The sequence below is a fragment of the Polypterus senegalus genome, chromosome 4 (assembly GCF_016835505.1).
Source record: "Polypterus senegalus isolate Bchr_013 chromosome 4, ASM1683550v1, whole genome shotgun sequence".
Taxonomy (NCBI): Eukaryota; Metazoa; Chordata; class Cladistia; order Polypteriformes; family Polypteridae; genus Polypterus; species Polypterus senegalus.
The window spans coordinates 51,673,212-51,679,211 of NC_053157.1; positions in this window are offsets into that span (position 1 = coordinate 51,673,212).

Below are 6,000 nucleotides of genomic sequence, written 5' to 3' on the forward strand. Positions count from 1 at the left end.
TTGCATGTTAAGGTCTTGAAAATGCAAAACGGAAATGCGCCTTACTTTTCATTTTTGCAGCTTCATTGCTGTTCAGGCAGAAAATGAAATTGCAAATGGGGTTATTTCATTTTAATAATTTTTGCAGCATTCTTGCATGTAAACTTTGAAAATGAAATTGCAAAAGAGAGATTACATTTTCATTTTATAATTTATTTTCTTTTTTGCAGAAAATACCTCCCATACAGGAGGACACTGAGACATTTTGACTAAAAGACATGCTCTTGAAAAATTTCTATGATAAATCATCCATCCATCCATTACCCAACCCACTATATCCTAACCACAGGATCATGGGGGTCTGCTGGAGCCAATCGCAGCCAACACAGGGCGCAAGGCAGGAAACAAACCCCCGGCAGGGTGCCAACCCACTACAGGGCGCACACACACACGCACCAAGCACACACTAGGGATAATTTAGGATCACCAATGCACCTAACCTGCATATCTTTGGACTGTGGGAGGAAACCGGAGCACCCGGAGGAAACCCACGCAGACACAGGGAGAACATGCAAACTCCACGCAGGGAGGACCCGGGAAGCAAACCTTGGTCTCCTAATTGCGAGGCAGCAGCGCTACCCACTGCGCCACCGTGCCGCCTGTTGATAAGTCATAAAATGTAAATTGATTTTTAAGTATAATTTTTTGTTAAATGTAGTGTTACCCAGTCTTTCACAGTAATACTGTGTTTGTGGTGACCTGAGACTACACATCTACTTGAATTCACAATAAACAAAATGAAGATGTTTACCTATCAAATGGTGAGAGAGAAGATTATTAGCTTTAAGGCCTGATCACTCTACACGATTTTGTCCAACAATATACAGTTACAGACATTTACCTTAAAGCAAGTCGGGGGTGAATAAATGAAGAGAACTAAGATTGTAGCTGAACTTACATTTCTGGGATGTGTTTGTACGTCAGTATACTGCAAGCTCTAGGTACTTTGGAAATTCAAAGCTATGGTGGAATGTCGTCACCGAGTCGCATAATGCGTCTTTCCCTGGAATTACTAGTCATGCAGTCATCATCAAGGCAAGTGTATTTATTTATTTATTTATTTTTTGCTGTATTTACTTTATTGGTTTTGATTATTCTCAGTGTTTCTAGCCCACAGATGCATATCTTCAATACATAGATGAATGATTTTGGCCTTTCTTTGTTGGTGGAGGTTATCAGTATTTAAAGTGAGATCATCATGAAGCTTGATGGGGAAAAGGTGAAGAGAATCTAGGGGGAAGAATGTGCTTGTGAAACCTGCATTACTGATTGACCTAAGAGTATAAGTCAAAGCTCTCTGGTTTCATCTTTCATTTTTTGACTTTGTATTTATTTCCAATTATGGCATTTGTGTGGATGATGCAGCTACTGAGAGTAAATCACAGCTGATACTCTTAAGGGATCAGAACAAGATTTTTTTTAAATTTAGAATTTGGATGATTGGAAATGTTTGATGCTACTCTTGAAGCACATGACAACCCCTCATTTCCAGCTACTCTTATTAAATTATTACTCACTAATAATAGCTATTTTACTATGTTATGGCAGAATTGGCCTGCATTGATAACAAATTAATATTACAGCATGTACTCCATTGTGTCTACTTCTAAGCTACAACAAAATGGAGATGTTTAGGATTCCAGTTTCTGACTTGGCTTTGTAAAAAAAGCTGATTGATAAATATGCTTAGATAAGTGTCACCCATGTAAAATAGCCATCATCATGTTTTTACTTCATGGTAGTATGCAAAAAAAAAGAAAAACCTGCTTCTACTGTCACAATTGCGACATAAGGCTGTGTGCTGGTAGCTGTTTCAAAACCTATCACACAAAGGATATATTAGACATAGAGATATGGCTTTCCTACTGTATTTATATTGACGTTTTAGTGTCTACATGTTTCTGTTAAACGTAATAACATTTTTTTCTTTTTGATAATAATTCCGTCTTTTTGGCTCATTTTTCCTGGTGTAACCATAGCACTAAGGAGGTTATTAAGGTATGTCACATATTTCTCAACAGTTTATTTTTCAGCTAAGGTACAGCTACATCCGGAAAGTATTCACAGTGCATCACTTTTTCCACATTTTATATTACAGCCTTATTCCAAAATGGATTAAATTCATTTTTTTCCTCATAATTCTATACACAACATCCCATAATGACAACATGAAAAAAGTTTACTTGAGATTTTTGCAAATTTATTAAAAATAAAAAAAATGAGAAATCACATGTACATAAGTATTCACAGCCTTTGGCATGAATCTCAAAATTGAGCTCAGGTGCATCCTGTTTCCCCTGATCATCCTTGAGATGTTTCTGCAGCTTAATTGGAGTCCACCTGTGGTAAATTCAGTTGATTGGACATGATTTGAAAAGGCACACACCTGTCTATATACGGTCCCACAGTTGACAGTTCATGTCAGAGCACAAACCAAGCATGAAGTCAAAGGAATTGTCTGTAGACCTCCGAGACAGGATTGTCTCGAGTCACAAATCTGGGGAAGGTTTCAGAAAAATTTCTGCTGCTTTGAAGGTCCCAATGAGCACAGTGGCCTCCATCATCCGTAAGTGGAAGAAGTTCAAAACAACCAGGACTCTTCCTAGAGCTGGCCGGCCATCTAAGCTGAGCGATCGGGGGAGAAGAGCCTTAGTCAGGGAGGTGACCAAGAACCCAATGGTCACTCTGTCAGAGCTTCATAGGTCCTCTGTGAAAAGAGAAGAACCTTCCAGAAGGACAACCATCTCTGCAGCAATCCACCAATCAGGCCTGTATGGCAGAGTGGTCAGACGGAAGCCACTCCTTAGTAAAAGGCACATGGCAGCCTGCCTGGAGTTGGTCAAAAGGCACCTGAAGGACTCTCAGACCATGAGAAACAAAATTCTTTGGCCTGATGAGACAAAGATTGAACTCTTTGGTTTGGAGGAAACCAGGCACCGCTCATCACCAGGCCAATACCATCCCTACAGTGAAGCATGGTGGTAACAGCATCATGCTGTGGGGATGTTTTTCAGCGGCAGGAACTGGGAGACTAGTCAGGATAAAGGGAAAGATGACTGCAACAATGTACAGAGACATCCTGGATGAAAACCTGCTCCAGAGCGCTCTTGACCTCAGACTGGGGCGACAGTTCATCTTTCAGCTGGACAGCAACCCTAAGCACACATCCAAGATATCAAAGGAGTGGCTTCAGGACAACTCTGAATGTCCTAGAGTGGCACAGCTAGAACCCAGACTTGAATCCAATTGAACATCTTTGGAGAGATCTTAAAATGGCTGTGCACCGACGCTTCCCATCCAACCTGATGGAGCTTGAGAAGTGCTGCAAAGAGGAATGGGCGAAACTGGCCAAGGATAGGTGTGCCAAGCTTGCGGCATCATATTCAAAAAGACTTGAGGCTGTACTTGCTGCCAAAGGTGCATCGACAAGGTATTAAGCAAAGGCTGTGAATACTTATGTACATGGGATTTCTCAGTTTTTTTATTTTTTAATAAATTTACAAAAACCTCAAACTTTTTTCACGTTGTCATTATGGGGTGTTGTGTGTAGAATTATGAGGAAAAAAATGAATTTAATCCATTTTGGAATAAGGCTGTAACATAACAAAATGTGGAAAAAGTGATGCACTGTGAATACTTTCCGGATGCACTGTACCTTTGTCTGTTTTGAGTCTTCAGAACATTTTCTTTAAAGTTGCTCTTTCACAGCAGTTGAGTGTGTAAACTCAGACATCTGTCAAAAAAAAAATTTTAGATTAATTTTTTTAGTTCATTTGTTGCAAATATTCTCAAATCTTCCCAAACCCCAAAGGAATGGCGCACACGGCCGCTGTGGCTTTGTGCTCCCCGAATAGGTGCTCTTTTCTGCTATTTTTCTTAATACTGATTTTAATTGTTTTACACACAGAAACGAACATCCACTACAGTCGTCAAAAGCTTCTACAGATCGGCTCTAATAGCAAAGATAATTATTATAACACTGAAGCAATACCACAGGAGATTCTCAGATCACCTGGACTTACGTTGACTCCTTCACTTGGAAGACGGGCACGTAGACTGCGCAGGGAGAGGAAGCAAAAAAGAGGCAAGCGAGCAGGATTACTAACTAGGCTAAAGGCTGCTCCGCATAAAACCCCTCTTCCTAACACTCTTCTTGTGAATACTAGATCACTCGCAAATAAAATGGACGAGCTCCGACTGGCTATTTCCACACATAAAACTACAAGGGACTGCTGCCTTTTGATTTTTTCTGAGACATGGCTGGATCCCACCATACCAGACACAGCACTTGAGCTTGCAGGTTGCACGCTCCATCGAGCCCCCGATTCCAGTAAGAAAACAGGTGGAGGGCTGTGTGTCTATACTAATAATGCTTGGTGCTCTAATATAACTTTAATCAACAAGTTTTGTTGTCCGGTATGTGGAATATCTGATGCTAAGTTGCCCACCGTTTTACCTACCGAGAGAACATACTGTCGTCGTCGTATACATACCTCCTCAGGCTAATGTTAAGTCAGAGCTTGAAAAATTGTTTGACATTATCAGTAAACAACAGAACTCGCACCCTGATGCAGTTTTTAATCATTGCTGGGGATTTTAATCAAGCGAAGCTTAAGGATGTATTCCCCAGATTTTATCAGCATGTACATTGTAAAATAAGAAGGGGAAAACACCTTAGACCACGTCTATACAAACATAAAAGACACCTATAAGGTCATTCCACGCCCCCACCTAGGCAAATCTGATCATCTCTGTCTCTTGTTCCAGCGCACAAAGCCCTTATCAACAGTACTAATCCAATTAGCAAGACTGTTAAAGTTTGGCCTGAAATGGCCATTTCCCAGCTCCAGGACTGCTTTAAACAAACAGACTGGGATATATTTTTTCATCAGACAGACTTGGAGACATACAGTGGTGTGAAAAACTATTTGCCCCCTTCCTGATTTCTTATTCTTTTGCACGTTTGTCACACAAAATGTTTCTGATCATCAAACACATTTGACCATTAGTCAAATATAACACAAGTAAACACAGAATGCAGTTTTTAAATGATGGTTTTTATTATTTAGGGAGAAGAAAAATCCAAACCTACATGGCCCTGTGTGAAAAAGTAATTGCCCCCTTGTTAAAAAATAACCTAACTGTGGTGTATCACACCTGAGTTCAATTTCCGTAGCCACCCCCAGGCCTGATTACTGCCACACCTGTTTCAATCAAGAAATCACTTCAATAGGAGCTGCCTGACACAGAGAAGTAGACCAAAAGCACCTCAAAAGCTAGACATCATGCCAAGATCCAAAGAAATTCAGGAACAAATGAGAACAGAAGTCATTGAGATCTATCAGTTAGGTTATAAAGGTTATAAAGCCATTTCTAAAGCTTTGGGACTCCAGCGAACCACAATGAGAGCCATTATCACAAATGACAAAAACATGGAACAGTGGTGAACCTTCCCAGGAGTGGCCGGCCGACCACAATTACCCCAAGAGCGCAGAGACGACTCATCCAAGAGGTCACAAAAGACCCAGGACAACGTCTAAAGAACTGCAGGCCTCACTTGCCTCAATTAAGGTCAGTGTTCACGACTCCACCAGAAGAAAGAGACTGGGCAAAAACGGCCCGCATGGCAGATTTCCAAGACGCAAACCACTGTTAAGCAAAAAGAACATTAGGGCTCGTCTCAATTTTGCTAAGAAACATCTCAATGATTTCCAAGACTTTTGGGAAAATACCTTGTGGACTGATGAGACAAAAGTTGAACTTTTTGGAAGGCAAATGTCCCGTTACATCTGGCGAAAAGGAACACAGCATTTCAGAAAAAGAACATCATACCAACAGTAAAATATGGTGGTGGTAGTGTGATGGTCTGGGGTTGTTTTGCTGCTTCAGGACCTGGAAGGCTTGCTGTGATAGATGGAACCATGAATTCTACGGTCTACCAAAAATCCTGAAGGAGAATGT